Below are 14,228 nucleotides of genomic sequence, written 5' to 3' on the forward strand. Positions count from 1 at the left end.
CACTTCAAGTGAGACGGTGAGAGAAGGAAGGGCTGAATTCACTTTGTGAAGCAATGGAAAGGTAGGTTTGTGTCAGACGTCTTCACCAGTGCGAGAACTGGAAATTGTAATTCTGAACGTCTGGGGTAAACACTTGAGCGATGTGTAGGACAGCTCAGTTCTTACTATATGTAATTTGTATTCTTTTTTCCTTTTCACAGGTTTTACTGGAAAGAGCCTAACATATCGTAGCAAATTATTTGATTGATAAGTTCGGAGGCATTGGATTTGGAGATGGCTCCGTTGTACATAGGTGAGACAATTATACTCTTTACAAATTGTACTACTTTTTAATAAGTACCACACAAAATTTCGCCCGTTAATCCGATTAGTGGCAGACTCAGCCTTAAATGCAATTGACTTCCCCAGATAATCGACCTAACATTTTCACCTTGTCAGCTCCTCTCTTCTGCCCCCCTCCTCGCAAATCATATATCATAATGCTTCAATGACTATGCTTCCGCGCCTTACTTAACTGCGCTCCAAATCAAAGTTTTCACAAGCTTTTTCTTAACATTCTCACCCAATGTCCCTGTTATCAATTCCTTCCTCCTTGTGAAAGCTTGTTTGCCTGGTGAAATTCTTCTCCTTACGTCCCTACTATTTTGACCATTTTAGTCCAAAACACTACTGATATACGCATACTGTTCCACCTGCTCTAGTTTTTGACCTCTTATTTTAATGTTTAACTTAGCCTTTCTCTTTCTAGAAAACTGCATAGCCTTTGCTTTATTTATATTGTTTCTCACCCCATATCTATTGCACTGAATTTCCAATTCACTCAGCAATCCTTGCAACCCCTTGGCTAACTGACAAACTAAAGCTTGGTCATAGGCAAACCAAACTGAATTAGCAAATTCCCCGCCGACTGAGACTGTAGTAGATTTATTCCTCGAGAGGCATTTATTCTACAATCCCAGAATACTGTGAAGTTGATCTACCCATCAGTAAGATGGTTGACAAAATTAGTATGTGCATTTAAAAATTCTAATTATATTGTGTATGAGTGACACTAAAATTATATCAACATGGTCAAATCGGATTTGAATAACGCAGAAAGAATGATCCAGAGTAACAAGTTTAAGGCTCTTCATTGTGACAATTTAAAGTAAAATTTTACTTTTATCTATCAAATGATAGGAAATAAAATTTTGTGAAGAACTAAAAAAATCGGTAATACGTAGGTTATATTTCGAAGATATTTCGCTTGGATGATCAGACACCCTAATTCCGGGTCCAGTCCCACCCCATGCTTTGAAGCATGGGGTGGGACTGGACCCGGTGATGAGGTAGTTTTGAGTGGGATTACGTCTTCAAGCAGTTTTCCCGAAACTTCCGCTTCCTCTTTGTCGGATCTTCTTTCCGTAATCAACAGTTTCTTTCATTGAAAAACGCGATCGCGAATGGCCTCTGTATTAGAGCGTTCAGCTCGGCGTACTCTCTTATTATGTTGCCGAAGGCATAAATTAGAATAAATAAGAATAGCAGCAATAAGATACAGAACAAACATGAGGGTAGTGTGTGTTGTACGAAGATACGAGTATTCTCGGGTGGTGGGAAGAATCGGACGGCAGGATCACAGCTCAAAGAGGGACGAATAGATAGATTGAAGTAGTTTCGCTCGCAATGATCTTCCCTTCAACTACGCCGTTCAGTTCAAGGTTGGCAGAAGAAATTCCGAACCGGAAGGGGTGGGGCGATCCCGAATGCGCTACCTCGCCGACCCTCTTCTCCTTACAGTAAGCGACAGGGCCTGCTTTTCGGTTTCCTCTCGTCCCTCGCTTGCTCGTCTCCCCTTTTAACCCTCTCTCTTTGTAATAACTGTTCACACCACGATTTTCCCAAGAGGTGCAATTTAGATCCAAGATCTACAGCTTTACTGGGATTAAATTGAGACCGCGCCGCCCTTCCACCCGATTTTACTTAATTCCATGTGGACCCCGCCGCACTATGGCATGAGTGAATTCCATTCAAAAGGCTGCGGTGAACGATTTGTACGAAATCCAAATGTTAAATGTGTTTAAAGTACTGCAAATCTCTCGGCAGACTTGGTGGAGGTCTAGCTGTTCGGTCAAAACACGCCACCGACCCATCCCCAAAATACCGAGGAGGGGAGGGAATGGCAACCGCTCCTGGCAAGGGACTCGAACCTCAGTCCAACGGGTGCGACTACACACTCGATAATACCCAGTTGAGACTCGATCGTATCAGACCGGCGCGTTTGCAGGATAGCTGCGAAATGGGAAAGAGCAGAGCGCTTTGTTATAGCTGTCACCTACTAGACATTATCAGTTTTCCAGGGGAAAATATTCTTTTGTGCAATATATCGAATAGGAAAAAGGGATTATCTTTAAAATTGAGCGTGGAATATATAATTTCATGGATAAGCAAGGAAAAAGTGGCTCTAATGATGCCAAAAGCGACTGTGTACAATGTTGCTCCAAACGTTGAACGTCTTCTTATGTCATCTTTTAGTGTCCTTTTTATTTCTAGAACATAAATCCATTCATTTACAAAGCCTTTGTACGGGTAACGCGAAATAGCTATTAAATGAATTCAGATAAGCGTTATTTCCCGTCATCGCGTTTGCATATTATCAATTCAAGTTTATACTTAAAGGAATCTCGCTGTGAAGCATTTCACGGGCGGGTATCCCATCGCAAGTTTTTCATGCCCCAAGGTCGAGTCAGTGATGCTTACCTAGGTGTATGCAGACGCAGCTGGGGTCGGATCAGCTGCTACGCCAACGAGATAGTCTCGCTCAGCGAGTCTGAGTGGGCTAAACGTTGATACGTTTGAATCTGAGGGAGATTCATGCGTAACGGTAGGCTACGCTAGGCACCACTCGCTCCGTACTACGTGTGATCTCGATCGAGTTTTTACAGGTATCTTCTAAGCCTCTACTAGTGTTGGCAAATTATTAAAAAGACAACATTCGCTCTTGAGAATCTTCCCTCTGCTTCGAATTCAGTGAGTATTAATTACCAACACGTCAAGAAATAGATGTGGTTTAACTAAATCGAATGCTGAAAGTATTTTTCAATGTGTACGCAGTATTAGAAGTATTGCACTCCATATTGCTTGTTTCATTCCCACTAGTGATCGTTGCAAAGTTTATCGGTGCACATTTCTTGTATATCCAATTAAATCGAGGTGTCCTTAAGTTTACTTTTTGGTCTGAATGTTTTATAATATATCATTAATCTAAGTCATGCTTTCATGTGAATTATTTCTTACGTTTTGTGCTTAATAAAGTTGGATTTGAATAATTTTAACGGCCATTGTCTTGCTTAATAAATTACGGGACGAGAAATTTGGATTTGGAAATATTATTTTCGTTTCACTGATACATCGATTCGTGTCAAATATTATGGATAAACGGTTACTGCTATTTGAATAACCGCCCTTTTCTCTGCTTCGTGTATTAATGATCATTTTTTTCCTTATTACCTTTTTATAGAGGATGGAAACTCCGGTGCCTTAATGCCCGTCTTCAAGTACCTTCGACAGTGAGAATTCGCAGGGGACAGCATCAGGAAATTTCAGCAAATCCTTGGATTCTCAGGGAATTTCATCTTACTGTAGCAGAATTTCTTCAACGCAAGTCTGTTCTTTGAACTTAAAATGCAGTCGATTTTATTGAATGGTCGGATGAAGTGTTTTGTAGCGTTATTACTTTTCTGGCCAACAAACAAATCAAGTAATACATTTCCTCTGTTCGCTGTTCTCTACAATTTACAGTATATTTTTCAAAATAGAATTTAAAATCCACTCAAGTGACTTATTTGTGCCTTTCTCTGGAAAAATATTGCTATTATGCATATACCTTATGAATTATATTACTTCTTAATGATGGTCCGCTTGAGGAGAAATAACAATGTAAATATTATGGAAGTCTTTAACTCTCTATATTCCTAAATTTGTCTCACTTTCCGACTGAAGAGTCTTTCTGGATGAATTGTCTAAGCTAGTGACCCGTGAGTTTGCTGACTACCACAAATCTTTATGCTTCTAATTCCTCCCGTGACTTTTATTATTAGCAGTATGTCATCATATTTGTTTATTAGAATTAAGGTCGTATTGATGTATGGGCTCAACTGTTGGAGCACCCAATGAAGTGTTACTTACACTATTCATATGTGCAATTACCACTTTGGATCAGCTGTTTTTCTATATCCAATGACATTTTAGTTCCGTAAGGGCATTGCCTCTTCCCATGTTCTTCGAATAATGAATCCATCCATGCACAAATAACCCTTCGCCCTCTTTAACAATATAATTTTGGGAATCCTGGATTCTTCCAGGGAGGGCCATAGACATTTTTTGTATGATACTTTCACTTCAAGTTCATGAATAAACTGAGTGTCATTCAGTTTATCCAATTGCACCTCTTTAAATTTACGCTCACTTCTTGTTGATTTCATTAAAAATAGGATTGAAGGATATTTTGTGACTGTTATCCATTTGAAAGTGTGAATTGTTAATACCATAAGACTGAATGGCTAAATGAGTATGAAACAAATTACTCTTCCTTTAGTGTATACTAAACATTAAATGAAGTTTTTCCTATAGTTTTGTTGCTCATTATAAAAAGAAGGTTAAGTTTTGGTATGTTGTGAACATCTTGTTTCCATGTATTACACATTTGAAAAAATCTTTAATTATTTAATTTGGAAAACTACTTTTTTAAATAATTTTTTAGTTCTTTTTGTTGCTACACATTAAAACATTTCATTCTTTACTTCAAAATCTTAATAACAATATTGAAAGTGGATGTAAGTTTTCTATGGTAGATATTGATACATAATTACACAAATAAGAACAGCATCTACTGATTGTGTTAACACACCATATCCAAGAAAAAGTTTATGATTTTCCTTTCATCTTTTTTTATTCACACTATGATACAATTCCCGGTATGTGGTGCCTGCACCAATGTGAGGTTATGGATATCATCGAAGTACATCCTTGTGTCTGGGTGGTGTTCCTCTTCTTCAATGTAAGTTTTTGTCGCTGAAAATTGTTATATTTTTTATGCTTATAGTAATAGCTGAAGTCATTTTGCACCTAAATTACCTGGCTCCTCCATCACAGCGAGAGATTCCACGAATCCTAAGTCCAGTTCAGTCCTGTATCATGACATATCATTTTCTTATTAACACTAGTTTGAGGAAGGAAGGCAAAACAAGCCATCACATGCTATACTCATAGCGTTCATCACCACTAATAAAAATGTAGTTGCAAGCAATTCATTTCAGAGGGGAAAATTCAATAATTACTATTTTCCAAATGCGCCACTTGGTTTTATCATGCTAGTCATCCTTCTTCCATGTTGAGGGAAAAACGATTTTTCACACACACAATGACTGCTGTTTTTAACTGTTAATATTGTCTTTGCCCCTTTAAGTATCTTTGTCTCATACAGAGAATTTCATATTTATAGCTTAATTTTAACAAAATGTCATCTGTTATCCCAGGCAAAAAAGTCAAAATTTCACTATTTGATACTTTAAGTTCCTTATTATTTGCACTGTGCAGTTTGCATCAGCAGGATTCAATTATGGTAGTGATGCTAAGTGAAGTTTGTTTCTGTAATCTTGTTTGTTTGGATAACCTTGGGCAACCTCAGGTGAGGGATGCCTACTATTATTTATATTATAATAAATAATTGTGCAGCACATCATTCATTGCACAGAAAGCATTTTAATTGAAAATAATTTCTTCTGATTAAATAAATGTAAATTCACAATCAATTCCTATTGGGGATCCATTGTTGAACATTGTGTTGAACAGGCTTTTTGTCCTCTTTGTTTCTTTCAAATAATGATTAACATTTTTCAAAAATAAGGCAGCTGATCATTAATTGCAATTAAAATAATAGAAATAAAGATTAATATTTAAATATTAACGAATATTAACTTTGTTAAATATTTCATTTCTATTTTAAAAGTGTAAATTTTGTTTTAAGAGGATAGATAGAGGCGATATAAAACTCATGAAAACCTGTGTTATTGTGTACTAGACTAGGTTATTAGCAGATATGATCAATTGTGGTTGCTCTTCTAATTATTTTAAATGTCAAAAAGTTACCATTACTGCCATAGTCTTCATGCAACTAAAATACTCGATGTACCTTGAAAATTGTGGGGAATAAGTCTAAAAAATTACTAAGTGGCAGATTTGGACAATATATGAAATAATTTTACTCAAATTAGTGCCAAAATTTCTCTTGAATTAAACTTGAAACTTCCATCAGTTAAATGAGGTGGAATTGTTTGTTACCATTTGAGAGGCCAATGCGTATAATTTCACCTTGGAATTATATCCTTTGCAGAAATTATTTAATTCACTCCTGATATTACTTCCCAGACTCATCATTCAAGGTATTAGAAATATCAACACTGCTGTGAATTGATAATGACGATTTGAAATAATTCTTACACATCATAGTCAGTCAATTGTCAGAATACATAAAACTGTAACATTAATGGTATGATATTTTGACAAAATGCTTATCGAATGGTAAATAAATATACCCCTTCATCATTAATATTTTCATAAGGATTATCCTGTTTAATTTTGTCCTGGTAATCTCACCTAAATTGATAAATTCATCAACCCACACAAAAGTCCCATCATTTATCTAATCATGTTGATCCATCCGCGTTATCAGTCACCAAATTGGTGAAAATGCAAAAAATGGCTTCAGCCTCACCTTTCAGTAGCTCTCCAATACTTCTGAGTTCCAGTTGAATTGATTGCCTTAATGTATCAGATTTCCATAATAGTTAGCAGCTCATTAAACGATGCTTTTCATCGATTATTGTAAAAGTTGTGATAGAAATTACTGTATAATCATTAGATTTAGGACTGTCTACAAAACTTTGAAGTAACCATGCATATTTCCATAATGCCCTAGCCCTAGGTGAATATTCTCTATTGCATCCTGCTCTGCCTATCCTGTTCAATTTTGTCTACAATTGTTAATTCTTTTTATGTTCCCTTCCCTATTTCTTAATATACTTCCCTTCATTATTTGTCAATTCGCCACTACCACTCAATACCCATCCACTCCCTTTGCATTCTTAGAATGAATACCACCAATTTACATCATCATCGCATTGCATGCTTTATTGGTCTTTATTTCCATCTCAAGGTATTTTCACTGTTGTTTACATGCTGTGATGATAGCTGTTTCCTTTCCTAAAAGACCAGGGTTGGAGATGCCATGGTTTGGAGCACTAGGCTTCACATCAATATGTTTATAATTTATGTTCATATATCCCAGTATGTGATTTCCTATTAAGTCTAACATTCACATCCAGCAATACAATTTCTTCATCTTTTTCACATTTCACCCAGCTGCTTCCTGCCATTACCCTCCAGTATGTAAAAATACAAAATAGTTCCCTTTCCTCTTCATCCTATTTGTCATCTCCAAAAATATAGTCTTAATCAATGTTTTCACCAATTTTTTTTCACATATTAATTTAAAATGCTAGTCATCCATTCACTCCTCTGAAAAATATTCTTTGCCTGGTGTAATTATTCTTTTTATGTGCTTATAACTTTGACCCTCTTTGTCCAAAAAACTTTCAAGATAGGTGGGCTCTCTCCCTGCAGTTGTTCATGCTGTACAATTTTATTGTGTAACTTAGCTTTCCTATTTCTCTTGAACCTCATTGCACCTCTTTTAATTTACCCTGACTCTCATCCCGTGCTTATCACATTGATTTTGTAATGCAATTACCATTGATTATAAATCCTTACGATGACACTCTATGAAGCTTGATCATCCAAAAATCTGATATTATGATTTTGGCATCTACTTTCATTCATACCACTGGCTCTTACCAAACTTCTTTCACTATATTCTCCATGTGTGCATTGATGGATTCCTACTTTCATGGGTGATGGTAGGCAACCATCTTAATGCTCTACCAATCCCTAATCAGTCAACCTCATGTGATCGAATTTGAATCAAAATAGACTGGTGGATAATTTACTAAAATCTTTTTCAATAAATTTTGAGTCAAATATGAATTTAGAAATATACTCAAGCCATTTGAAACTCTGAAAATACTCCCCTATTTAAATAGGTACACAAAACACCCTGCACAAATGCTGTCTAGCCATTCATTCAAGATTACCCCAAAACTTGTCCCTGGGAATTAGTTGAAATTACACTAAAAGATCCTGATTGAAACTAGTTTCACTTGCCTCATGTTGGGCAGGATGATTTTGAATACTTGCTTGATCAATCACTAATCATCAATCATGGAAGTTGAGAGCAAATAGTTCATTATTAGGAAAGCAGCTTAAATCTTTGTAATTCTTCATTTGTCGCAATTTCAAGCAGTGCGAGGGCAAATCAATTGAATCCATTTGCTTATGTCCAAAAAAGATGGCTTTGATTGGTACATCATCAAACTTTGTGATTGGAGTGATTACATCACACCCCACTATAAATACCTTTCATATGTTTTCTAATTTAAAGAGCAGAAAATAATTGATCATACTGTTTTCATTTGGTTTTGCTTAATTTTTTAAATAAACTTTTTCTCCTACTTCACATTTTTTGGTGCATTTCACAAAATTGCTTTTGAAAATTTTATTTTGTTATAATAAATACTTCATATGAGTAGTTCTTAAATAATGAATGGCAAATTCAACTTTCTTTTATACTTTCCCCCCACTTTAGTTAGTGTCCTGGAGACAATAACCCCCTCCTTCCCACATCTAACAATTTTCTGCTATATAATTATGCAATACCATATGCGTTTTTCACCATAATTACCTGTAGCTCACTAAATTACTCGTTTCTATTGAAAAAAGCACACTACCATGGATGATAATTTTTTTTTCATTAAATGGTGTAAGAATTCATGAATTGATATCATATAAACTTTAATAGATATGATGATAGGTAAATCTTGTCCCCAGTAAATGCTATTTGCCCATTTGCTATTTGCCCATTTGCTATTTGCCCATTTGCTATTTGCCCATAAGACTCGTTCGGTGTAAAGGGTGAAAAGTTTTCTGCAGAAACACTGGCAAAACTAATAAAATAATAAAACTTGGATGGGATTCCTCCTAGATCTCCCCCTTCCTACATAAGGAGACATGATGAAATATTACAATCATTCTCGCCCCAAAACGTCTTACATGCTTTAGGGGCAACTCGACATCACCCTCTGCGTTTATGGTTCACATGCATTTTCTCCTGCTTAGAAAATGTACTTGAATTTTTAGGATTTTAATTTTCATCCCATTTTTGAAACTCTTTGTACCTGTCAGCAATGTGATACTTGTAGATTGTATGGCACTATTTCCACTGGATCATCAGTTGAAATTTCTTTGTGAAAAAATATTTCATTAGTGAGAGTAGATTCCTGGCATTTGTTTTCAGATGATATGTGTTGTAGTTTGCATTAATAGTTCAGCCAATAGCTGACTTCATTTATATTTGGAAAGATAGTTGCGAGACTAGCTTACATGCCATTCATTATTATTAATAATAAAAATACATGTTCCAATAGTATTAGGTGGCACACAAATCCCTAGGATCCTAATCAAACTTAAAAATATAGCATGGACTTAATTAAAAAATGAAAGCTAAGCTGCTACTTACTATGATAGTCAAAGCAAATATGAAGCCAATACTCATTCATGGCCTAGCATTTCACCATACAAGCAACACATTATCCAGCATCATACCATGTCCAAAATCATGTGCCATTGAACATCACACACTCTCACTGTCTTACTTTACAATGTCCACATCACTTTCAAATCAATATTAAACAGTGATTGTGAAGTTAATTACCCAACCCTTGGTCCAGTGGGTATCCTACTCCAATTCTTAAAACATTTGATGGGAAGTGCCTGAACCATCCTCCAGGGGGGGGTTCCATTTGAAAATACTTCTATTTAAAAATGAAAACTCACTCCTATTGTTTTTTTGCATTCTGATTTATTTCTTAAAATTAAGGTCGTTTTATCCCCTAAAACTTATTTTTTCCATGTAGTATTTCCTTCCTTAAATCTTCTCATGCTTCATCATTTATACCCATGTTGTACATGAATCGCCACTTACCTATTTTTTCTTTCTTTGTGCAGACTCTCCTACTTAAGAATATCCAAAATGCCTGTTACACTATCTGAACTTTATGCCTACCAAGGATATATCTGGCTGGCTTTTATCACACTTTAATAAGTCCCACTTCATACGGTTCCCATACCTTTGATGAGTATTCCAGGTTAGGGCGAACCAGGACCTCATAATGTCTTTCTTTAGTGGCTATGCAACTTCTTTTTAAATTTATCTTTACCTCATGAAGTATGTCAAATGCGTGACATGTCAAACTGTTCCCTTGAACTCCCCAACCAAGTTCCCCAGTTAGGTAAATATCTCCAAAAAGAGTGTAAACATTCTTATGTACATTCTTTTTATTTGAAAAAGTTATGAAAATGCTCTTATTCACTTCAATGGCCATATTTAGTGATCTGAGTTTCCTTAGGAGCAGGAATAAGGAGCCATTAATTCGAGATTGAGAGTAGGGATTAATGCAGTTGGATCATCTTCCTTTTTAGTTTGCCATTTTGGGAATTGGAACTGTACGAGGATATTGAAAGAAGTGTTTGGTGAACAAATTATTTTTAATGAGTAATGCATTGAGTACCACCTGTAAAACACTTAATTTGAGATTTGTATAGAAACATTCAAAGCTATTGGAAGCATGAGTACATGAATTTGACAGATTTCAGAGTCTATTCAAAATATCTCATACATTCTGAAAACTGAACTTTATATGTCATGTGAGGAGATGCATTTGGTTGGAAATATCCAAGGATTTAAGAATAAGGGAGGCTATTATTGTAAAATAGCTTAATGTGAAAGGATGTGAGGAAGTTGAAGGTTAATGAGCGAGTTATAGAGACAATGGAAAACATGAATTGATTAGCATTGTGTGAAGTGTTTGTGTTGTTGGGTGGAAGACAAGTGGCAAGGAGGAAAAGAATGAGGGTCGATTCTTGGGAATTGAAGGGATCAAGTTGATGATGGCAAAAGTTAATATTTTCGCTCAAGTTTCCTAAAAGTTTTATGTACCATCCCTCTTTAAATGATCATTCATGTGTTTCCCACAACTATTGAAGTTGCAAAGCTGATATGTTGACCATACATTTGTCTTCCCCATATAGGTTTGACATGAATGAAACTACATCAAACAAACAGGTTGATTCATAGAAACTTTTTCATTCGTTTATTTCACAAAAGGTATTTTATAAGGCACACTGTTAATTATTTTTATGAAAAGCATTTAACAACATAGTATTGAACTTTAAAAAAAAACATGGTTGAAAGAATCTTATTCTGGTCCTGTTTGCCAATTGATGCGCTACTTACAGTTTTGGATTTTCTCTTCAACTTCTTCTGATTGGCCCTAATTCTGATGGCATCATTTGACAAGCATATATGTATTATTTGCTGAATGGATTGTGCAAATGGTTTATAGAGACTTCTCCGCTTTGACCATACCATTTGCCATTGGACTCTTGTCTTCTATATTATTCTTATTTCAGCTTTTTCATTTTATTATTTTCATTCACTTCCTGTCACATAGTTGCATCTTATTTTATTTCTCAAAATAAGTGTATGTTTTTGTGGTAACTTTTCATTTTTACTCTAGAATGAAGGAATACTGAAATAGGCCCTCATCTAAACTATCACCAAACTGGTAATGTCTTCAAAGGCTTGCCTGTAATATTTCAGGGATACCTCTAGAAATACTTGTGTAAGTAATGTATTCTGTTCAGTCTGATGCTGTTTTGGTTTAAATGAATTGAATCCTCTTAAAGATGTCTTTTTACCTAGGGAAATGGCTTCAAAAGATTCTCCAATTAAAATATGTACATATTTGGAGATTTTAAAAAATAATTAACATGCCTGTCATTGATTCCCTTCTTGCAAATACTAATTTCAACATAGCAATTTTTCTCTTATTGATCTTAACTTGCAATTTTGATGCCTATTTTACTACAAAAATCTGTGTAAATCTTTCCCTTCCCTCTTCTCTCTCATATGCCCTGCTCCTGCCTCTGTCTTTATCTCTTCAAATTAAACAACAACGTTCATTTTAAGATTTCTGTTCAACTCATTCTAATTTTATATTCACCTCATTCCATTTATGTCAATTTCTAGGGTTTCCCCTGGATACTGATTATCCTTCTCTGCTTTTTACCCGTTGTCACTCTTCCTCTCCACTCCTCCCATCTTCCTTCTTAATCATTAAATTTTATTAAATGGATATAGAGTTCACTCCATGTGCGGGGTGACTTGCCTTGATTAGGCTATTGGAATTGTCACTTCTTCTCTACCCCTAACACATAATAGAACTTTGTAGAATCAGTCACAGGGGAATTATTTTTCCCACTCTGCAAGTTTAGTTCACTTAGCTCCCATTTGGCATATATTGACACTGGACGACACAAAATTGGAAAATATGTCAAACATAGTTATTGCTTAAGAAATGTACTCAATTAATGCCACCTTATTATACTCTAGTAGCACTCATTGGTGGTTAAATTACGTGAAATTTAAGGTCATGTCTTTAATTTCATTTTATACTATACAAACAAAAACAAATCTTTGTCATATTAATAGTTGAAGTTCTTAATTTTTACCTTACATGTACTTTCATGAAATTTTATTTTGTTAGTAAGATATTTAAAGCTTTTTTCAAGCACAGATTTTGTTTTACAAAGCAATTCTAAACTTGGGGAATCATTTGGATGGCGAATATACTCGTGAGGAATTTGAGTGATCTCGATTTGACAGTTTTTACCTCTAGGGAAAAATTATTCTGGTTCAGCAGAATTTTATTATATTGTCTTCAGATATTTTATCAAATTACTGTTTATCTTTTGGGTGATCATAAAACTTGCATTCCTACTGTGTATAGCATAGGATATGATTTATAGTTAATGAAGGAGTGGATATGATAATATCTAAATTTTGTCCTGTAGTTAATTTCAAAGATATTAGGCATGATGTGCTCAGAATGGGAGGCTGATTCCCCCTTCATTCTTTTCCTGTATACAATTTTACACCCTTGTTCACATGTACGCAAATGCGCATGCATTTTCACTGATGTCATCATTCTCTGCCACTATTCATTGTACTTTCTCAAGTATGGTTACCATCAGTAAGAATTTACACCTCACACCGGACAGCTGCAAGTATAGCTTAATACTTTTATACTTATAAGTATATATATTTATAGTTATAAATTCCACATACTAGGTTTTATAGTTTGCACCTACATGGCCATACTTAGTATATTCCTTTATTTTAAAGTCTCTTTATGAGCACCATGTACACATTCATTATTTTCCTTCTTGCAGGCTTCTTTTCAGCAATGTATTTTTCTTTACAGGTTGTTATTTGCCAGTGCAGATGTCAACCTTGATCTAATTTTATTAGTCTGCAATGCACTTGGCAGCTTCCAGAAAGGCAGTGTCAGCAATGGGGGTGTCAGTGCTCTGAACTATATAATTGGACATGTCAAAATCCAAAAGTGAGCGTACCTCTTTGACACTTGAGCAGGAGAGTGGACAATCTTCCTTTTTTGTCATATTTGTATTTTATGTTGATCATGGGGTTTCTTCTTAAGGTAGCTGGCAAAAGAGGATTAATTGTTTACAAAATTGTTAAATGCAGCGCATATTACAGGAGCAGTTGCCTTCTGCAAATGGTATTTGGAGAAGAGTGGTAATGAGTAGTTTAAAGAAGAGGCCTTTGACCTCTTGTTTAAACACTCATTTGAACATCTCCGGAATATCTACCAGCAGTAGGCAGCTGCTTTATATATAATAAGGCATTGCAATGTAAACTTTTGCAGGTAAAATAAATTTTTTTATGGGCCCTATTGAAATGTTTACTACCAAAGTTTTGACGCTGAACAGAAGCTGGTTTTAATTAAAATAAGACTTAGGGGTTTTTTAAGGCAGTTTCTACCAATAGCAACAGCCAAATTGTAATTTCCTGCCATATATGTATATATCGGAAAAAATATAAATTTGTTATTGATATATATTAATTGTTATATATATATAATGAGTGTTATAAGTAAAATGAAAAAATATATATATGTAATTAATATTGTATTAAATTGTATAAGGTTGGAGTT

The 14,228-nt window shown here is 35.1% G+C and overlaps 1 long non-coding RNA gene across 2 annotated transcripts; it reads left to right on the forward strand.

The window, feature by feature from the left end:
• LOC139690572 (uncharacterized) lies at nt 1-14,205 on the forward strand. 2 transcript variants are annotated; one of them, XR_011701480.1, is made up of 4 exons: nt 1-61; nt 201-292; nt 3,500-5,038; nt 13,476-14,205. It is a non-coding gene; the product is annotated as an uncharacterized lncRNA (long non-coding RNA). The 2 variants fall into 2 exon arrangements; XR_011701481.1 differs by lacking the exons at nt 1-61; nt 201-292 and adding an exon at nt 2,849-3,009.
• Nucleotides 14,206-14,228: the final 23 nt, after the last annotated feature.

Source organism: Hetaerina americana, unplaced genomic scaffold (assembly GCF_022747635.1).
Source record: "Hetaerina americana unplaced genomic scaffold, ioHetAmer1.1.p SCAF_3, whole genome shotgun sequence".
Lineage (NCBI taxonomy): Eukaryota > Metazoa > Arthropoda > Insecta > Odonata > Calopterygidae > Hetaerina > Hetaerina americana.